Genomic DNA, 22,641 nt, shown 5'->3' with positions numbered 1-22,641 from the left:
AGTGCTGGGATTATAGGCATGAGACACTTCACTCAGCCTATTTATTTATTTATTTATATTTAATTTTATTTTTTTGAGACAGAGTCTCACTTCATTGCCCAGGCTAGAGTGCAGTGGCACAATGTTAGCTCACTGTAACCTCCACCTCCCCGGCTCAAGTGATTCTCATGCCTCAGCCTCCCAAGTAGCTGGGATTACAGGCGCCTGCCACCATGCCTGGAAAATTTTTGTATTTTTAGTAGAGACAGGGTTTTGCCATGTTGACCAGGCTGGTCTTGAACTCCTTACCTCAAGTGATCCACCTGCCTCGGCCTCCCAAAGTGCTGGGATTACAGGCATGAACCACTGCACTCAGCCCTATTATTTTTATTTTATTTTATTTGAGATGGAGTTTCGCTCTTGTTGCCCAGGCTAGAGTGCAATGGTGCGACCTCAGCTCACCACAGCCTCCCCCTCCTGGGTTCACGCAATTCTCCTGCCTCAGCCTCCCGAGTAGCTGGGATTACAGGCATGCGCCACCACGCCCAGCTAAATTTTTTTTTTGAGACAAGAGTCTGGCTCTGTCATCCAGGCTGGAGTGCAGTGGCGCGATCTCAGTTCACTGCAAGCTCCGCCTCCTGGGTTCATACCATTCGCCTGCCTCAGCCTCCCGAGTAGCTGGGACTACAGGCATCCGCCACCATGACCGGCTAATTTTTTGTATGTTTTTTAGTAGAGGCAGGGTTTCACCGCGTTGGCCAGGATGGTCTCGATCACCTGACCTCGTGATTCACTCGCCTTGGCCTCCCAAAAGTGCTGGGATTACAGGCGTGAGTCACCGTGCCTGGCCTAATTTTTATATTTTTAGTAGAGACAGGGTTTCTCCATGTTGGTCAGCCTGGTCTCGAACTCCTGACTTTAGGTGATCCACGTCTCAGCCTCCCAAATTGCTGGGATTATAGCCGTGAGGCACTGTGCCCGGCCGGCCCTATTATATTTAAAGGCTAATCAAATAAGCAGTGGGAGTGGAAAAGGGATAAAGAAATCTGTAACTGATTGTGATCAACTAGTTGTAAACACCACTGTAACAGACCAGTCAGAACAGTTTTCTTTTTTGTTTGATTGTTTTTTGCTGTTTTTTGAGACAGGGTCTCACTCTGTCGCCCAGGCTGGGGTGCAGTGGCACGATCTCGGCTCACTGCAACCTCCACCTCCTGGGTTAAAGCGATTCTCCCACCTCAGCCTCCCAAGTAACTAGGATTACAGGCGCGTGCCACCATGCCCAGCTAATATTTGTATTTTTTGGTAGAGACGGAGTTTCACCATGTTGGCCAGGCTGGTCTCGAACTCCTGACCTCTGGTGATCCACCTGCATCGGCCTCCCAAAGTGCTGGAGTTACAGGTGTGAGCCACCGCACCCAGCCTCAGAAGGGTTTTCTATTAATAACATTTATTGTTGTAGGGCTTCAGTGGGCCTGATACCATAGAGTTGGCCATAAAAAGGCTCTTCTTCCACTTGGACCTTGGTCCCACGTCCTAACTCTCTCTGTGCTCCCAGGATTAATGAGAAGATTGAATAGAACCGTGAAGGTGGAAGCCAGGGATTTTTAATACCTTCAGGGATCCTTGATATCTTCAGGGATCCTGAAACTAATCTCTTGAATCTCCTGCAGATTCGGATTGGGATAACTATAAATGACAAGCCCAGGAGTTTGAGACAAGCCTGGAAAACACAGTAGGACCCCGTCTCTACAAAAAGTACAAAAATTAACTGGGTGTGATGGTGTGTACCTGTAGTCTCAGCTACTTGGGAAGCTGAGGTGGGAGGGTTGCTTGAACCCATGAGGTTGAGGCTGTGGTAAGCCGAGACTGCACCACTGCACTCCAGCCTGGTAAATAGAGCGAGACCCCATTAAAAAAAAAAAAAAGAAGAAGAAAAGAAAAGAAAAAGAAAAAGAACCCTGAAGGTGAGAGGCAGATGCAAAAGGAAGCAGGACAAGGAGGTTGGGGAGTTTGAAAATATTTAGGTCCTAAAAGTGGACGGAAGTTTCACCTGAGCGCTGGCTGTATTCTTGTTGGATGCCTGGAATTCCTAAGACTTCACTTTAGCTTCAAGGAGCTTACAGTCTAGTTGGAAAGAGAGGTCAGATACATAAATTGATAATGCCAGACAGCCATGGGGAGTGTCCATGGGAATGAGCATCGCAGGGAGTAGGAGTCTGGAAAGGAAGCAGGAAAGGTGGTAGTGAGATGGGAAGAGTTATGGGGGTGAAGAAAGGGGGAAGAGAACCCATGGTCTGGAATGTTGAATAAACTAAAATTTGCAGAAAATAGTCAAGACCTATGCTGTTGGGGATAATCATCATCAGGAAGAAATGGCACCAGGGTAGAACAAACTTTCATTCTGTAAATATTTAAGTGCCTTCCAAGTACAAGACACTGTGGCAGACACTGGGAGTTAATATTCAAGAGTGAATGCAAACCAAAAAAAAAAAAAAAAAGATGAGGGAAAAATTCAAGATGACCTAGGCCTTTATAATGAGTTTAAGCTTTTTTTTTTTTTTTTTTTTTTGAGACGGAGTCTCGCTCTGTCGCCCAGGCTGGGGTGCAGTGGCGCGATCTCAGCTCACTGCAAGCTCCGCCTCCAGGGTTCACGCCATTCTCTTGCCTCAGCCTCCCAAGTAGCTGGGACTACAGGTGCCCACCACCGCGCCCGGCTAATTTTTTGCATTTTTAGTAGAGATGGGGTTTCACTGTGTTAGCCAGGATGGTCTCGATCTCCTGACCTCGTGATCCACCTGCCTCAGCCTCCCAAAGTGCTGGGATTACAGGCGTGAGCCACTGCGCCCGGCCCGAGTGTAAGCTTTAATTAGCTTAGTGAGTTTCAGTGTTCAGTCCCATAAAAATCATATCCTAAATGATCAAGTACCTTTGGGAATGGGACTGTGGAAATATTCTTGGAAATCTTTGAGGAACTATGAAAAATAGTGAAAGTAATGGGAAATGGACAGATGTTAATTTTTTTTTTTTTTTTTTTTTTGAGACGGAGTCTCACTCTGTCGCCTGGGCTGGATGGAGTGCAGTGGCCGGATCTCAGCTCACTGCAAGCTCTGCCTCCCGGGTTTACGCCATTCTCCTGCCTCAGCCTCCCGAGTAGCTGGGACTACAGGTGCCCGCCACCTCGCCTGGCTAGCTTTTTTTTTGTATTTTTTAGTAGAGACGGGGTTTCATCGTGTTAGCCAGGATGGTCTCGATCTCCTGACCTCGTGATCCGTGCGTCTCAGCCTCCCAAAGTGCTGGGATTACAGGCTTGAGCCACCGCGCCCGGCCCAGATGTTTATTTTTAAATTTTTATTTATTTATTTGTAGATATGGGCTCTTGATATGTTACCCAAGCTGGTCTCAAACTGCTGGCCTCTAGCCATCCTCCTGCCTTGGCCTCCCAAAGGGCTGGGATTATAGGCGTGAGCCACCATGCCTGGCTGATGTTTAGTTTTTAAGATGATAATATCTAACTTTTATAGAGGACTCACCACATCAGGCACGGTTCTAAGCACTTCACATTACATCATCTCATTTAATCCTGACCACACTAGGAAGTAGGTGTTATTTTTTGTCCTCATTTTTTAATTGAGGAAATTGAGTCACAGACAGTTTGACACTTTGCTCAAGATCAAACTACTAGCATGTGCAAGAGCCAAGACGTAAGTCAAGTTGTCTGAATCAGAATCCTAGGTGTTAAACATGGTAGATTCTAGAATCTTCAGAGCAAGGAATTTAACACCTGACTAATTTCTAGAATGGATGCTAGTCATTTACTTGTCTGTGTTCAGATTAATCCTGCTGCCTCTTCCTGCAAACTACACTTTCCAGGCTCTCTGGCCAAGTGACTTTGGGCTAGGTTCAGCCAGCAGGAGGCACTAGTGGGAGACTGGAGGGGAGGCAGGGAAGGAGGACCCAGGGCGGGCCCCATCCCCTCTGCCTCAGCTTTGTCTTTAGCAGCAGCTGCGCTTCTTCCATGGTTCTAGTTCCCACTGGGTAGCCTGGCTTGTTAGGTGCTGGTGACACCACCTTCTCCCTTTGTTCCTCCAGCTTCCTGCTGTTGCTTATCTCTGGGCTACCTCACCATCTCCTTTCAGACTTTTAGCAATTTCATCATATTTTTCTAGTTCTTTGTTAAATTTCCTCTACTGAATTAACTGTTACGGACTGTTTACCTGACCAGATTCTGACCCATGGAGGTAATCATCAGTAGTACCTGGCATAGTTCACCGACTAGACACATCATTCTAAAATCATTCTTGGCTGAGGGTGGTGTCCCACGCCGGTAATCCCAATACTATAGGAGGCCAAGGTGGGAGGATTGTTTGAGCCCAGGAGTTTGAGACCAGCCTGGCAACATAAGGAGACCCCATCTTTACAAAAAACAAAAATAAATTAGCTGGGCATGGTGGCATATGCCTGTGATCTCAGCTACTTGGGAAGCTGAGGTGGGAGGATCACTTGAACCCAGGAGGTCGAGGTTACAGTGAGCTGTGATCCCAGCACCTCACTCTAACCTGGGTGCATTCCCTGTCTCAAAAAGAAAAAATTAATTAATTAAAAATAAAAATCGACTGGGTGCGGTGGCTCATGCCTGTAATCCCAACACTTTGGGAGGGCAAGGCAGGCAGATCATGAGGTCAGGAGTTCAAGACCAGCCTGGCCAAAATGGTGAAACCCTATCTCTACTAAAAATATAAAAATTAGCTGGCCAGGTGCGGTGGATCATGCCTGTAATCCCAGCACTTTGGGAGGCTGAGGTGGTCGGATCACTTGAGGTCAGGAGTTGGAGACCTGCTTGGCCAGCATGGTAAAACCCTGTCTCTACTAAAAATACAAAAAAATTAGCCAGGCACGGTGGCAGGTGCCTGTAATTCCAGCTACTCGGGAGACTGAGGCAGGAGAATTGCTTAAACCCAGGAGGCAGAATTTGCGGTGAGCCAAGATCGTGCCCTTGCACTCCAGCCTGGGCGACAAGAGTGAAACTCCGTCTCAAAAAAAAAAAAAACAACAACAACAGGCTAGGCATGGTGGCTCACAGCGGTAATCCCAGCACTTTGGGAGGCTGAGGTGGGTGGATCACCTGAGGTCAGGAGTTTGAGACCAGCCTGGCCAATATGGTGAAACCCCGTCTCTACTAAAACTACAAAAATTAGCTGGGTGTGGTGGTGGGCGCCTGTAATCCCAGCTACTCGGGAATCAGGCATGAGAATCGCTTGAACCTGGGAGGCGGAGGTTGCAGTGAGCCAAGATCGTGCCACTGCACTCCAGCCTGGCGACAGAGTGAGACTCTGTTTCAAAACAAACAAGCAAACAAACAACACCAAAAGTCAGCTGGGCGTGGTGGCGGGCACCTGTAGTCCCACCTACTCGGGAGGCTGAGGCAGGAGAATTGCTTGAACCTGGGAGGCGGAGATTGCAGTGAGCCAAGATCGCGCCATTGCACGCCAACCTGGGCAACACAGCAAGACTCCATCTCAAAAAAAAAAAATAAATAAAAAGTTAAAAAAAAAAAATACAAATCAATCTCTTTTTTGGGAGTATTACTTAGTACCATAAACAGACTATCTAGATTTAAGCCAATAGGAAAATATGGACTGAATGATAATACGACTAGTACCCTCAAGTTGAAATAGGTATTCATAATGCACACATCAAAACTGATGTCAGCCTGGAGAGTCCCAGTCAACATATACGAAAATTAATTAAGGCCAGGCACAGTGGCTCACGCCTATAATCCCAACACTTTGGGAGGCTGAGGTGGGCAGATTGCTCGAGCTCAGGAATTTGAGACCAGCTTGTACAAAATGGTGAAACCCAATCTCTACAAAACATATAAAAATTTGCCACTGCTCTCCAGACTGGGTGACAGAGTGAGACCTTGTCTTAAAAAAAAAAAAAAATTATTTATATGAAGATGTAGAATAAGAGTTAATTAGATTCTAAGATGACATGAATTGGAATTGGGAGCTAGAAGATAAAATAAGGAATCTAAAGATTTTGACAACCTAGGATGATGAATCTGAGAGATCTACAATGACAGAGGAGATAAAAATGCAAAATCCTACAACTTAGGTAAAAAACATCAACTTACAGAAAGGACAGGTGGCTTAATTATTGTTTATGTAAAGTGGAATTAAGCCCAGATACTTGGGAGGCTGAGGTGGGAGAATTTCTTGAGCCCAGAAGTTTGAGTCCAGCCAGGGCAACATAACAAGACCCCTTCTTTAAAAATAAAAACTAGGAGCTGGGCGTGGTGGCTCACACTTGTAATCTCAACGCTTTGGGAGGCTGAGGCAGGCGGATCACTTAAGGTCAGGAGTTCAAGACCAGCCTGTCCAACATGGTGAAACCCCATTTCTACTAAAAATGCAAAAATGAACTGGGTGTGGTGGTGCGTGCCTGTAATCCCAGCTACTTGGGAGGCTGAGGCAGGAGAATTGCTTGAACCTGGGAGGTGGAGGTTGCAGTGAGCTGAGATTGCGCCATTGCGCTCTAGCCTGGGCAATAAGAGTGAAACTCCATCTCAAAAATAAATAAATAAAATAAAATAACAAAATAAAAAATAAAAATTAGGGACCAGGCACAGTGGTTCATGCCTGTAATCCCAGCACTTTGGGAGGCCAAGGTCAGAGCACTGCTTGAAGCCAGGAGTTTGAGACCAGCTTAGGCAATATAGCAAGACCCTGTCTTTACAAAAAATAAAAATACAAATAAATTTAATTGACAAATTAGAGATTTCTGCTGATGTTGAATGAATAGCATGGCATGGTTGCATAAAAGCTAACATACTAGAGAAGCAGAACTGGCCAGTACTGCCATTTATCAGCTGAATGAACTTGGCAAGTTTTCAGTTTTCTATGCCCAATTTTCTCCATGTATAAAATAAGGATGATGCTAATGTTAGTGTTTTAATTATCTATGGCTGCATAGCAAATTGCCCCAAAATTTAGGGCTTAAAACAGTGACCATTTATTTTCTCACAGGTTTTGTGTGTCAGTAATTGAGAAGTAACTTAGCTGGGTGATTCCAGCTTGGTGTTTCTCATGAAGGTGCAGTCATCTGAAGACTCAACTGGGGCTGAAGGATCCATTTCCAAGATGGCTGACTTACATGTCTGGCAAGTAGGTAGTGGCTGTTGGCAAGAGGCCTCAGTTCCTCCCCATATGGGCATCTCCATAAGCTGTTTGAGTGTCCTCATACCATGGCAGCTGGCTTCCCCCAGAATGGGCAGTGTAAGAGACAGCAAGGCAGAAGTCACAATGCTTTTAACACTCAGTCTCAGAAAGCACACCCCATCATTTCTGCAATATCCCTTAGTAACACAGGTCCACCCTATGTATTGTAGGAGGAGATTACACAAGAGCACAGATATTGGCAGGTAAAGATCATTGACATCCATCCTGAATGCTGGCTATGCTAGTCTACACTAGTCTACACTGTGGCTCCCAAAGGTTCATGTCCTTCACAAATGCAAATCTGTTTAACTCTCCCAAGGGACTCAAAAGTCTCATCCCATTACAAAACCAGCTTGAAGTCCAGAATCTTGTCATCTAAAACAGGCCTCCAGGTGAAGTTCTTCTGGACTAATTCCTATGAACAGCTTGAGTAGCTCTTCTTGATCTGATGACCTATGAGCTAAAAAGAGAACTTATATTTTCCGTCCTACTCCTCCATCACCAACATACAATGATGAGATGTGGGAAAAACATAGGATTACCTCGACAGATATTTCTATTCACAAAAAGAGAGTGGTCCGCTGGGCATGGTGGCTTACACCTGTAATCCCAGAACTTTGGGAGGCTGAGGTGGGCAGATCACCTGAGGTCAGGAGATCGAAACCATCCTGGCTAACGTGGTGAAAACCCATCTCTACTAAAAACACACAAAAAATTAGCTGGGTGTGGAGGCAGGTGCCTATAGTCCCAGCTCCTTGGGAGGCTGAGGCAGGTGAATGGTGTGAACCTGGAAGGCAGAGCTTTCAGTAATCTGAGACTGCACCATTGCACTCCAGCCTGGGCAACAGAGCGAGACTCCGTCTCAAAAAAAAAAAAAAAAAAAAAAAAAAAAAAAAAAAAAGGTCCCTGGTGGCAGGGGGAAAAAGGGATAAATAAATATAGGAAGTAGTCACTATTCTATAGAAATTCTAAAATACTGAAGGATACAGGTTGGCTGTTCCTTGAGTAGAGCTCAGAGCCTGAGCATAATTTCTCATAGCTTTTGGCTCCAGCTTTGGGCTCTTTGTGCTCTGCCCTCTGAGCCACCTTTCCTTTTCATAGAAAGGCTCATGCTTGCAGCTGTGTTGTTTTCTCAGCCTGCTTTTGCTGTAGAAGTGTGGGGGTCAAGACTGGGCATGGTGGCTCGTGCCTGTAATCCCAGCACTATGGGAGGCTGAGTCAGGTGGATTTCTTGAGGTCAGGAGTTTGAGACCAGCCTGAGCAACATGGTGAAACCCCGTCTCTACTAAAAATACAAAAATGAGCCAGGTGTGTTGGCACACGCCTGTAATCACAGCTACTGGGGAGTCTGAGGTGGCAGAGTCACTTGAACCCAGGAGGTGGAGGCTGCTGTGAGCTGAGATCATGCCACTGCACTCCAGCCTGGGTGACAAGGTGAGACTCCACCTCAAAAAAAAAAAGTTTGGGGGTCCAAAAACTTCTTCTTATATATTGCCTCTATCTGTTTCAATACAAGCTGGTAGCGTTTCTGCCAATACAATTTTCTTAAAACTTTTGTGACTCTCCAGTGAATCTTATTGGGGTTCACTCAATTAGATAAAAGTCATACTTACAAATCTCTTTGAGATAAACTCTTTTCTACCTCAGGCTTCAGTTTAGACTGGTGAGGGGCAACACTCATAAGCTTCTTTTTTTTTTTTTTTTTATGGAGTCTCGCTCTGTCACCCAGGCTGGAGTGCAGTGGTGTGATCTTGGCTCACTTCAACCTCTGCCTCCTGGGTTCAAGTGATTCTCCTGCCTCAGCCTCCTGAGTAGCTGGGACTACCAGTACATGCCACTACGCCTGGCTAATTTTTGTATTTTTAGTAGAGATGGGGTTTCATCATATTGGCCAGGCTGGTCTCGAACTCCTGACCTTGTGATCCACCTGTCTCGGCCTCCCGAAGTGCTGGGATTACAGGCATGACCCACTGCGCTCAGGCATAGCTTCTTTTTAAAATTTTTTAGAGACAGGATCTTGGTCTGTCACACAGGTTAGAGTACAATAATACAATCATAGCTCACTGCAGTGTAGAACTCCTGGGTTCAAGTTATTCTCCTGCCTCATCCTCCTGAGTAGCTATGACTACAGGTGCATACTTTCATGCCCACTATTTTATTTTATTTTATTTTTTTGAGATGGAGTCTCACTCTCTTACTCAGGCTGGAGTGCAGTGGTGTGATTTTGTCTCACTGCAACCTCTACCACCTGGGTTCAAGCAATTCTCCTGCCTCAGCCTTCCAAGTAGTTGAGATTACAGGCATGCGCCACCATGCCCAGCTAATTTTTTTGGATTTTTAGTAGAGACAGGGTTCGACTATATTGGCCAGGCTGGTCACAAATTCCTCACCTTGTGATCTGCCTGCCTTGGACTCCCAAAGTGCTGGGAACCACCGCACCCGGCCCACGCCCACTAATTTAAAAATTTTTTTTGTAGGATGGGACCATGCTATGTTGTCCAGGCTGGTCTTGAATTCCTGGCCTTAAGTAATCCTCTAACCTCGACCTTCTAGCGTTCTGGGATTACAGGTGTGACCCACCATGCCTGGCTCTTAAGTTTCTTAAAAACTATATTGTTAGGCTGGGTGCTGTGGCTCACACCTGTAATCCCAGCACTTTGGGAGGCTGAGGTGGGTAGATCACATGAGGTCAGGAGTTTGAAACCAGTCTGGCCACCAGCCTGGCCAACATGGTGAAATCCCATCTCTACTAAAAATACAAAAATTAGCCAGGCATAGTGATGCGTTCCTGTAGTCCCAGCTACTTGGGAGGCTGAGGCAGGAGAATCGTTTGGACCCAGGAGGCAGAGGTTGCAGTGAGCCGAGATCACGCCACTGCACTCCCGCCTGAGTGACAGAGTGAGACTCTGTCTCAAAAAAAAACCAAAACCAAAACCAAAAACCAAAAACCCCAAAAACCATATTGTCAGACTAAATGGTTTCCTGAGTACCACCTTAGATCCTTCTGATATTAGCAAAGCATGTTACACTCAATCTTGGCTTTGTCTTTATACCATGTTTTCCTGAGAGTGCCCAGGATTTGATATTTGCCCAGAAGCTATTTTAAAAATTTAACATCATTTACTGTCTGCAAAGGCTGAGAATTTTAAAATCCAACAATTCCTAGCTCTTTTTTTTTTTTTTTTTTTCCCCTTTTGAGACGGAGTCTCAATCTGTCGCCAGGCTGGAATGCAATAGCAAGATCTTGGCTCACGGCAACATCTGCCTCCTGGGTTCAAGCAATTCTCTTGCCTCAGCCTCCCAAGTAGTTGGGACTACAGGTGAGCGCCACCATGCCAGCTAATTTTTGTATTTTTAGTAGGACGGGGTTTTACCATGTTGGCCAGGATGGTCTTGATCTCTTGACCTTGTGATCTGCTCGCCTTGGCCTCCCAAAGTGCTGGGATTACAGGTGTGAGCCACTGTGCCTGGCCTCCTGGCTCTTTTTAAGTGTTTTTTTTTTTTTTTTCCCCTAGCTATCTCTCTCATACTTTACTATAAGCAGCAAAGAAGAAACCAGGTGTTAACTTCAACACTCTCCCTGAAAATCTCTTAGCTAGATTTCCCATTCATTAATTACATTTTTTACTTTCCTTGTTACTACACACTAACTACAGTTGCTAAACTTGCTGAATAACGAGAATCCTCTTTCTTACAGTTTCAAAACACATTTTCCTCAGTTTCCTTTAAGTCTTCACTGGCCACCACTTCAAAGGCCATCATGGCTGGGTATGGTGGCTTGTGCCTATAATCTCAGTGACTTAGGATCAGTTGAGGCCAGGAATTTGAATTCAGCCTGGGCAACATAGTGAGACCCTGTCTTAAAAAAAAAAAAAAAAAAAAAAAGGCCACTATGGTTCTACTAACTGTCACTTCCAGGCATTTTAGACTTTCACTAACACTCTTCTCAAAGTCTTTCCGGTTTCTGCCCTTTGCCTAATTTCAAAGTCATTCTTACATTTTAGGGGTTTGTCACAGCAGCACTCCACTTTTAGTGCCCAAACCTATTAGTTATCTATTGCTGAATGAGAAATCATCCCAAAATTTCACAGCTTAAAATATAAAATAAACATTTATTGTAATCATTTTATATTGGTCAGGAATTTGAAAGTGACTTACCTAGATGACCCTGGCTCAGGGACTCTCATTAGGTTGCAGTCAAGATGTTGGCCAGGGGCCGGGCACGGTGGCTCAATCCTGTAATCCTAGCACTTTGGGAGGCCGAGACGGGCGGATCACGAGGTCAGGAGATCGAGACTATCCTGGCTAACACGGTGAAACCCCGTCTCTACTAAAAAGTACAAAAAACTAGGCAGGCGAGGTGGCGAGCGCCTGTAGTCCCAGCTACTCGGGAGGCTGAGCCAGGAGAATGGCGTAAACCCGGGAGGCGGAGCTTGCAGTGAGCAGAGATCCGGCCACCGCACTCCAGCCTGGGTGACAGAGCGAGACTCCGTCTCAAAAAAAAAAAAAAAAAAAAAAAAAGATGTTGGCCAGGACAGCAATCATCTGAAGGTTTGACCATGGCTGGAGGATCTGCCTCCAAGACGGCTCACTCATATGCCTGGCAAGTTCATGCTGGCTGTTGGCAAGGAGGCCTCAGTTCCTTACCTGTGGACCTCTCTATAGGACTTCTTGAGTGTCCTGCAACATGGCAGCTAGCTTTCTTCAAAACGAGTGATCCAAAAGACAGCAAAATATATTTTTTATTTTAGAGTTCAGATTTTTATATAATGTCTTTTATTGCTTATTACTCTTGGAAGTCACACACTGTCACTGCTGCCAGACTGTATTAGATAAATAAGTCACTGGCCAGGCAGGGTGGCTCACGCCTGTTATCCCAGCACGTTGGGAGGCCGAGGCAGGTAGATCACCTGAGGTCAGGAGTTCAAGACCAGCCTGGTCAACATGGTCAAAAATTAGCCTGGTGTGGTGGCATGTGTCTGTAGTTCCAGCTACTCTGGAGGCTGAGGCAGAACTGCTTGAACCTGGGGGTCAGAGATTGTAGTGAGTGGGGATCGCGCCACTGCACTCCAGCATGGGTGACAGAGCAAGACTCCATCTCAAAAGAAAAATAGGCCGGGCGCGGTGGCTCAAGCCTGTAATCCCAGCACTATGGGAGGCCGAGACGGGCGGATCACGAGGTCAGGAGATCGAGACCATCCTGGCTAACACGGTGAAACCCCATCTCTATTAAGAAATACAAAAAACTAGCCGGGCGAGGTGGCGGGCGCCTGTAGTCCCAGCTACTCGGGAGGCTGAGGCAGGAGAATGGCGTGAACCTGGGAGGCGGAGCTTGCAGTGAGCTGAGATCCGGCCACTGCACTCCAGCCTGGGCGACAGAGCGAGACTCCGTCTCAAAAAAAAAAAAAAAAGAAAGAAAAATAAATAAATAACATATATTTATTTAATATATGCTAATAATGAGTATTTATAATAATATATAATAATAATGAGTATTTACACTGTACTAAAATATCACGTCCTTCCTCTACGCCGCTGCAGTCTTCCTTCCTTTCAGTTAGAGTAGGAGCCAAAGTCTTTACAATGACTTACATGGTTTTATGGGATGTCACCCCATGACCCGTCTGATCTCCTCTTCCATTGCTGTCTTCCTTGCTCATTCTGTTCCAGTCACACTACCTTGTTCAGTAAGGTGTGAATATGGGAGCCGTGTACTCACCTCAAAGTCTTGGCATTTGCTTTTGCTTTTGCTCGGAGTGCTCTTCTTCTTGAGAACCACTTGGTTTGTTTCCTCATATCCTCAGGTTCTTGGTGGGGCCTTCTCTGACCCCAGTGCCCAAAATTACACTCCCAACAATGTCTGTCTCCCTTCCTCAATTAATTTTTCTCCTTAGCACTTAGCACTATCTAATAAACTGTTTTATTAATTTATCACATGTATCCCTGCTCTTCTCACAAGAATGTACGTTCCATGAAGATGGGGTCTGTTTGTTTACTGCCGTGTCCTCAGTGCCAAAAACAATGTCTAGCACATAGTAGGTATTCAATAAATGCTTTTTGAGTGAATGAATCAGTGACCACTAGTGACAGGCATCACATAGATGATGTCTTTTAATCTACTCAACTACCCTTTGTATTATTAGCTCCACGTTAAAGGTGAGGAAACTGAAGCTCCAGCAGGATATATAACTTGCTGAAGGTCCCAAACAATAAGTAGTAAAGACTAGATTCACACACGAATTGCACAAGTCCAGAGCCCTTGTTCCTAGCCACTCCATGTTACTGCCTCCCCATGTACTGGAAGCCACATTGTAAAAGATTAGTAAAGTGAAATAATGCAGAGGAAAGTGACAGGAATGTTGAGATGTCTCTAAGTCATGTCATATGATAAGCTGTTTATGAAACTAGAAAGGCTCTTCAACTAAAGGAAAGGAAAGCTTAACCTTTTTTTTTTTTTTTTGAGACAGGTTCGTACTCTGTTGCCCAGGCTTAAGTGCAGTGGCACGATCATGGCTCACTGCAACATTTACCTCCTAGGCTTATGCAATCCTCCCACCCCAGCCTGCCAAATAGGTGGGACTACAGCCCCGCGCTACTATGCCTGACTAATTCTTGTATTTTTTGGTAGAGATAGGTTTTCACCATGTTGCCCAGGTTTGAGCCTTAAGCTCGAACTCCTGAGCTTAAGCAATCCTCCTACCTTGGCTTCCCAACGTGCTGGGATTACAGGAGTGAGCCACTGTGCTTGGCTGGAATGCTTAACTTTAGTGAGGGATAGAATACATGAAAACCAGATTCAAATATTTGACAAGCTGTAGTGTAGAACAAGAATTTGTTTATTCTGTGTACTCTGAAGGCCAGAAACTGGAATTAATGGACCAAATAAAGTCAGCCTACTTCCTGCTTGAGGTACAGAAGCTGAGGGGGAGTGTTGATATAGAGGGATACCTGTCTGGGGCCATCAGTACTCCTTGACAACTCTGTGACTCATGAGTTTCAGGATGGTTCACTTCACAGAAGACAAGGGCAAAGGGAGCTTATTGAAGTAAGTTGTCTTGCTTTGTCGCCAGGCTGGAGTGCAGTGGTACAATCTGGGCTCACTGCAACCTCGGCCTCCCAGGTTCAAGCGATTCTCCTGCCTCAGCCTCCCGAGTAGCTGGGACTAGAGGTGCACGCCACCACGCCCAGATAATTTTTGCATTTTTAGTAGAGATGGGGTTTCACCATGTTGGCCAGGATGGTCTCGATCTCTTGACCTCATGATAGGCCTCCCAAAGTGCTGGGATTACAGGTGTGAGCCACCGTGCCCAGCCAGGCTTTTTTTTTTTTTCTTTTTTGGTGAGATGGAGTTTTGCTCTTGTTGCCCAGGCTGGAGTGCAATGGCGTGATCTCGGCTCACTGCAACCTCCGCCTCTTGGGTTCAAGAGATTCTCCTGTCTCAGCCTCCTGAGTAGCTGGTATTACAGGCACGCGCCATCATGCCCAGTTAATTTTTGTATTTTTAGTAGAGACAAGATGGGGTTTCACCGTGTTGACCAGGCTGGTCTCAAACTCCTGACCTCAGGTGATCCACCCACCTTGGCTTCCCAAAGTGCTGGGATTACAGGTGTGAGTCACCACGCCTGGTCCACAAAGTGCTTTTATGGAACAATTTTGGCAAATGTCTGGGTTGGAATACAGATGTAGAGGTTAGGTTAAAAAGAAATGATTGGCCAGTCGCGGTGGCTCATGCCTGTAATCCCAGCACTTTGGGAGGCCGAGGTGGGTGGATCACAGGTCAGGAGTTTGAGACCAGCCTGACCAACATGATGAAATCCCATCTCCACTAAAGATACGAAAAAATAGGCTGGGCGTGGTGGTGCGCGCCTGTAATCCCAGCTACTCAGAAGGCTAAGGCAGGAGAATCGCTTGAACCCAGGAAGTGGAGGTTGCAGTGAGCTGAGATCGCGCCACTGCACTCCAGCATATGTGACAGAGCAAGACTCCATCTCAAAAAAAAAAAAAAAAAAAGAAATGACCAGTGAAGGAATATAGACAGCTAGATAGCTTTTAAAAACTTGCTTGCAGCCAGGCATAGTGGCTCATTCCTGTAATCTCAGCACTTTGGGAGACTGAGGTGGAAGGATCAGTTGAGTCCAGAAGTTCGAGACTAGCCTGGGAAACATAGTAAGACCCCTTCTCTACAAATAATCAAAAATTGACCAGGCATGGTGGTAGATGTTTGTAGTTACAGCTACTCAGGAGGCTGAGGCAGCAGAATTGCTTGAGTTTAGGAAATTCAGGCTGCAATGAGCCATGATTGTGCCACAGCACTCAGCTTGAGTAACAGAGTGAGACCCTGTCTTAAAAACAAAACAAAAACACCACCAACAAAATTTCTATGTTCGAAGGGAGAGAGGGAACTGAAGGCCTACATATGGTTTTGGGAGCTGGCTTCCTTGTGCTTTGAAAGAGAATAAGATGCAGTTCAATTTTTTTTTGTGCAGTGGTGCAATCGTGGCTCACTGCAACCTCCGCCTCCTGGGTTCAAGTGATTCTCCTGGCACAGCCTCCTGAGTAGCTGGCACTACAGGCACGCGCCACCACGCCCAGCCAATTTTTGTATTTTTAGTAGAGATGGGGTTTCACCATGTTGGCCAGGATGGTTTCAATCTCTTGACCTCAGGTGATCCATCCACCTTGGCCTCCCAAAGTGCTGGGATTACAGGTGGGAGCCACCATACCCAGCCGCAGTTCAATTTTTTATGTGGGGTGGGGACACCCCACATAAAAAGAAATTGGAGCGTAACCTCAAATCATGTCCATTTTTTAAGCCTCTGATATATTAAAAAATTAAGGCTGGGCCCAGTGGCTTATGCCTGTAATCCCAACACTTTGGGAGGCCGAGTCAGGCGGTCACTTGAGGTCAGGAGTTTGAGACCAGCCTAGCCAACATGGTGAAACCCCATCTTTACTAAAAATACAAAAATTAGCATGCCGGGTGCCTGTAATCCCAGCTACTCAGGAGGCTGAGGCAGGAGAATCGCTTGAACCCAGGAGGTGGAGGTTGCAAATGAGCTGACATTGTGCCACTGCACTCCAGCCTGCGTGATGGAGCCAGACTCGGTCTAAATAATAATAACAACAACAGCAACAACAACTATGAAATGCTAAGATGGTTTTGAGAATACTTGGTATATTTAAACATTTAACAAATAAAAACTTGGTACAAACAACACAGCCATAAAGTACTATTAACAAGAACGGACATCAATTTTTTAAACTACAAAATTAGAAATTTGAGGGCCTTTATAAATGTCAGGCTGAGACCAAAGGATTCTCATGGCCCCAGGGTGGGGATGAGGACAGGGGCATGGGTCCAGGTTAGAGTTCCCTCAAGAGGCGTGGGTGTTATATCCAAAGCCTCAGGGAATTGGCACAGAAATGTCCCACTCTTAGATAAAGGGGACACAGAGCCCTGCTTGTCTTGGTCAGAGGGAGTTCTGTGATAGCATTCTGCAGTCCGGGAGTGCAGAGTCTCACCTGGACTCTTACCCTGGGACCCCGGAGACAGGCATCCTGGAGTGATTCGTGTCTGAGGCGACCACAGGGGGGCAGTGTGACAACTCGGAGGCGCTCCAAGGAGAGGGCACAGAAGTGCCAACCTTCCTTCCCCCGCGGATCATCTGTCCTGTACCACCCACCACCCCCCGACTCCCTCTCCTTTCCTGGAGTTGGTGAGGGCTGCCCACCAACCTCCACACAGGGACGGCAGACGGAAACTCTGACGTTTCCCTCCGCAGCTGGAAAGCTAAGAGCGGCTTGTCTGCCCGTCTCGCCCAGAGTCCCACCCCTTTAAGTACAGGTGTCCAGGATGGAGACATAGAAAGTGGAACAGGGGATGGGACAGGCTAGTAGTACCCGCGGCCCTGGTGGGACTAGCTTTGCCTCCCCGTCTCAATTCCCTGGGTTCTGTTTGCAGTCCCAACACCCAGCACAAGGGGGCGCTACCACCCTGCAAACCCTGCCCCGCAGGTCTTGTACATGGAGTGGGCACAGCCATAAAGAGCGGGATGTGTTCCTCTAAGTCCCTTACCCAGCTTTCCTCCACTCAGATCCTACATGCAATCTTGTAGGGATGAGGTGGGGAGACCTCTGGAGCACAGGCCAGCAAAGCGGAGGAGAGTCTGGGGAATCTGACATAGAGCTTAGAGGGATATAGGGAAGAGAGGCCTCCTGGCTGGGCCCTCCAGGTCAGAGTCTAGGTGTGGGCTGGGCTGAGAGTGCAGCCCGAAGTCTGGGTATTTCCAGAAGAGTTGGGTCAACACAACCTGATACCAGCCACTCCCAGATTAAGGGCAGGCAGGAAGTGGAGAGTTGACACCTAAGCGGGAGGGAATGGGGCCGACAAGGACAAAGTAGGGAGTTCTGGGGGTATAAACCTCTTTACCTCAATATATTTTTCTTTTTTAAAACCTTTTAAAGATTGAGGTAATGGTTGGTCTGAAGATAATGTGTTATCTCAACAGATTGCTCACAGTCAGTTACAGATCAAACTCCCTGTTCTGTTCTTATCCCCCTTCTCACTACTGCACTTGACTAATCTGAAAAAAATAAATAAGTAAGGTAAAATACACCATGAAAGGCCAGGCGCGGTGGCCCACGCCTGTAATCCCAGCACTTTGGGAGACTGAGGCAGGTGGATCACGAGATCAGGAGTTTGAGACCTGCCTGGCCAACGTGGTGAAAGCCCGTTTCTACTAAAAATACAAAAAAAAAAAAAAAAAAAAAAAAATTAGCTGGGCGTGGTGGCAGGCGCCTGTAATCCCAGCTACATGGGAGGCTGAGACAGGAGAATCGTTTGAACCCGGGAGGCGGAGATTGCAGTGAGCTGAGATTGCACCATTGCACTCCAGCGTGGGCGACAGGGGGAGACTCTGTCTCACACACAAATATATGTGTGTGTGTGTGTGTATATATATATACCATGAAGTTCACAAAGTGCACTAAGTTTAAGTGTTCAGCTCAATGATTTGAGTTACATATTCACTACTTATGTGTTCATAATATGTACATATGTATACAATACTTATGTAATCACAACTACCACTGGTAATTCAACAAACTTTTATTGAGTGCCTCCTGTGTGTCTAGCACTATTTTACCCTTTTGAAAGAAAATTGAGGCTAGAACCTGTTTTCCAGTGGCTGTGATAGGGTTGGTATTATAAATTATAGTAATTCCTTGACAGAACTATACCATCACCTGGTATGAGAGATCAACATGGTGTGATCTACTCACAGTGGCCATCACCTTGGACTCCAGAATGGGAAGAGTTGTCTACCATGTCTGAATATACTAACTCACAGAACTCCAGGGGACATAACTGGATCCAGTAAATACAGTCAGGGCAGCCATACTCCTAGCACAGAGTGAGGTGCTGAGCAGGTGAGAGAGCGTTTTGGGGAATTGATCCTGCTCTCTGGCCTGGTGCTACATGTCTGGAAGCTGGGCAATGAGTGATGTCTTTGACAAACCAAAGTGAAATGGAGCCTGTTGCATGTGTATGAATTCACTAGGCTTTCTGACACGCCAGTGTTTTTTCTCAGCTTTGTGGTCAGCCTGGCCTTGCCTCACCCAGACCCCATCCTGCTCCAAGTCAGAGAAGTGGCCCTAGCAGGAAATTGAGTGAGTGAGCAGGATGTAACCCGTGATGAGGCAGCTCCCAGACCTGGCTGGTCCCTGAGTCAATGAGCTACTTCGGGCACTCAAAGGAAGCCCTTCCGCCCATTCACTACTTCCACTGCCTCTTCTGTCACCTCTAACATCCCTCCCTACCCAGGTGTGGGTCTTTGGAGGCAGGGAGCTGGTCTCCTTCTTCTCTAAGTCACAAAGGAATACGGGACTCTGGGGGCAAATGGCCTCAGCATGGAGGCAGAGGAAGCTGCTCCTTGGGGATGCCAGTGACTGCCCTGGCCAGAGGGCTACCAGTGATCTTGCTTTGGAGCCCCTAGGGCCAGGACTGGTGGCAGGGTAGGACAGAGGGGGCTGGGCCTGGCTGGGGAAGGCTGGCCTGGAAGAAGCTGAGCCATCGGCCCTGGGCCAGGGTGGAAAATATGTGTGTGAGCTCATTTGGAAGGTGGCTTCTGGCCAGTCAGGCCTGCCTCGCTTCCAGGCCCTGGCTGCCTAGCCCCTTGCAGGCGGCCTCTGGTCTCCCTACTTTCACAAGACTGAGCGAAGAGGGCAGAAACCCCCAAGGCTGGGGCTAGGTGTGCAGACTTGAGCTTTTAAAAGAAGTGTGTTCAGATTTGGGATGGTAGGTAGGAAACGGGTACAGGAACCGCAGGACGATGGAGCAGTCTTGGCTGGGGTTTCCTTGGGGCCTTTGGGAATGGGTACCACCGCTGAAGCCCTCCGCCCTCCCCCGATGCCCTCGAACACAAACATTCACCAATCCCACCCTTCCCTTAGCTGCTGCCATTGTCTTATTCCATCCCTTTGGCTTCTGAGTCTTGGTGCCACCTTCCTTCTCTCAAGAAGGGAGGCAATGGGCTGGCAAAGTGGGGTCCTTTTCCCTCTGCACTCCTACCCCCCATAATATTGCTGCACAATAAGCAAATACAGCTGGGCATGGTGGCTCACGCCTGTAATCCCAACACTTTGGGAGGCCGAGGTGGGCGGCCTGAGGTTGGGAGTTTGAGACCAGCCTGACCAACATGGAGAAACCCCGTCTCTACTAAAAATACAAAATTAGCTGGGTGTGGTGGCGCATGCCTGTAATCCCAGCTACTTGGGAGGCTGAGGCAGGAGAATCACTTGAACCTGGGAGGCACAGGTTGCAGTGAGCCGAGATTGCGCCATTGCACTCCAACCTGGGCAACAAGAGTGAAACTCCATCTCAAAACAACAACAACAACAACAACAACAACAAACACAATAAGCAAATATATATGTGTTGACAGATCCCCAGAACACACACTGCCGTGAAGACGCCCAGCTACCCAGGGTCCATGCTGGGAGAGACACCAAGAGATTGCCGGGATCTGCCAGTATAGAAACATAAATAAGTAAATTGGAAAGATCTGGGTTTTAAATTTGGACTAACAACCTGTGACCTTGATCAAGTCATTTATCTTTCTGGGTCTCAGTTCCCTTATTTGTAAAACGGGGACAATATTAGTGCCTGTGTCATTGTGTGTTGTAAGGAGCTCAGCAAATGTTAGTTTCACCATTGCTGGAAGGGAAGGAGGGATACAGAGGGGAAAGAGACCACTGGAAAATCTGTCAGATAGTGGGGAGAAGGGGCCCTGGGGGAGGGACAGTGAAGGACCAGCAGAGCTAGCCAGATTGTGCTTTGGGGTCTGGAGGGGTGTGGGGGTGTCTCTCTGCCCAGTCCTCCCTCCTCTAGAGGACCCAGCTCCTCTTAGATCTTCCCTTCCCTTCCCGCTGACCCAGAGCCTGGCTGGCAGCCCTGCAGTCATGGGCCCAGCTGGTGCCAGGAGCCCTGGAGAAAGGGAGGTGATGACAAGGGAGTCCGTGGCCCCCCTCCAAATGTGTGGGGTGCAGTCGTGGGCAGAGTGCTGCTCCTCTTCAGCCCTTGCCCCCAGTCCAGCGTCTCCTTAGCACCAACTTTCCTGGGTTCTGCCCAAACCTCCTTGAAGATTCCCCTTGGCTCCCTCCTGGCTGCTCCAACTCACATGTGCTGCTTTCGAATAAAGGAACTTGGAACCATAGAAACTGGGTCAGGCCCAACGGACAAATCGGGGTAGGGCCAGTGAAAGCAGAGTTTGCAGGTCTTTTGGAAGCCACAGGGCCCTCTGCTCTCCCCTCACCCCAGCCTGACCTGGAGGTTCACTCAGTGGGACCTTGTGATCACTAAGGCACCTCCCAGGGTCCCTGGGCAGCCTCACTGGGGTGGATCAGGCAGGCCCAGGCACGTCAGAAGCACGGGACCCTGCGTCTCCACCCTGAAATTCTCTCTGCTTGTTTTAATTTTTGTTTTTTGTTTTTTTTAAACCAGTCAAATTTAGCAGTGGGGGATTTTATAAGCCCATCTTCTACCTCTTCCCCCTTTGTCTCTGGTCCTCCATTCCCATCTCTCCCCCTTGGCTCCAGAGAGCATCTTGTGATTCCAGAATCAGGGCCAAACAATTTCCTCGTGATGGGGAAACCGCACTCCAGCGCGGGAGCCCTAGGCTCCCCCTCCTCTTCTCTCTGGCAGTCCCCCCTCCCCAGGCTCCTCCACTGGCTCCAGCTGTGTTTTGCAAAACTCCCACTGGATAACATCTGTAATTGCCTCCAGATGTGGACCACAAAAACACAAAGGGGCCATGAGCTCATCTTTGAGTTCCTTGCCACCCGCACAGACCCTACCACCCTCAGATGCCCCTGACTTCCCCTGCCACCTTGTCAAGGTCCCCATCCCCTCTGGTAAGGGTGGTTCGGAGGTGGTGTCCAATTCCACCGAGACACACAGACTCTGCCAAACAGTTGTTGGCAGGGGAGGTGCAGGAGGCCAGGCGTAGGGTCAGGGTTCCTGGCAGACAGGAAGGTGGGGTACCCCTTCTGCCAAAGCAATCACACTAACCAGCCCTGAATAGCAGCTGGATAGACTGACTGGCATGATGGGGCCAGGACTCTGCAAGGCAGGCGGTGGAGGGAGTCTGGGCTGGAGCCCAGGGTGGGCTGGGTGGAGGCAGGAAGGGAAGGGGGGTGAAAAAAAGGGGCTGCTCTCCTCCAGCTGAGCTGACTCAGCACTGGGCTGATTCCTCCCTCCAGGCTGGTTTCAGAGGAAGGGTGGGTGGATAGCCTGGGAACCCTGTCTGGGGCAGGAGTTTCTAAGGAAAGAGGAAGCAAAGCCTTGTTATTCTGCCCTTCCAACCTGACCATCCTGGTTCTTCCGGACAATTAGGATGAGATCTCTGTTTGGCCAGAGACAGGCTGCTCCTAATAGGCCCAGCAGCAACACCTATCTCTCTTTCTCCCTTGTTTCCTTCTGTCTCAGCAGCAGAGCCCCAGGCCTGGAAGAGACTTCTTAGGTCCTGAGGGCTGGGAAGGACATGCCAGTGAGCCCAAGGCTGAATATGATCATGGGACTCCCCCTGCCTCTGGAAGAGACGCATGAGGAAACAGAGGGTCTGCGGGTGGGTCACAGGACAGGGTAATGCAATTTAGGAAGATTTTCCAAGTGGCCTCAGCTTGACCACTTCCTCTTGTCTCTGAGCCTTGGGGCTCAAGGCAGCCTTTTAAGCCAGGTGGTGGGAGAGCAGCTGAGCTCTGTCAGTCACCCCACTGCCCCCTATGGGTATGCCCTGCTCCCCAACTCTGGCCCCTGAATCCCTTTAGTCCACTAAGAATAAACATACTACTTTATGAAAAATGCCAAAGCCCCACCTCATGGAAAACGCTGCTCATGACTCGTGCCCTTGCCTCATCCAGCTCCTTTCACCCACAGCCCATCACC

The 22,641-nt window shown here is 47.8% G+C and overlaps 1 protein-coding gene across 6 annotated transcripts in view; it reads left to right on the top strand.

Annotated features, from left to right (window-relative positions):
• The window catches only part of LOC114679535 (uncharacterized), a 25,942-nt gene extending 3,301 nt beyond the window's left edge, over nucleotides 1–22,641 (top strand). Inside the window, exons 2-3 of one of the 6 annotated variants that reach the window (XM_077940631.1) lie at nucleotides 7,008–7,145; nucleotides 22,186–22,641. The gene's annotated coding sequence lies outside the window, so the exon portion shown is untranslated. Of the gene's footprint in view, nucleotides 1–7,007; nucleotides 19,929–22,182 lie in introns of those variants that run through there. The other 5 variants (XM_077940633.1, XM_077940634.1, XM_077940632.1 and 2 more) reach the window with 5 other exon arrangements.

The sequence above is a fragment of the Macaca mulatta genome, chromosome 7, assembly GCF_049350105.2.
Source record: "Macaca mulatta isolate MMU2019108-1 chromosome 7, T2T-MMU8v2.0, whole genome shotgun sequence".
NCBI lineage: Eukaryota > Metazoa > Chordata > Mammalia > Primates > Cercopithecidae > Macaca > Macaca mulatta.
This window is presented reverse-complemented; position numbering and strand designations above follow the sequence as displayed.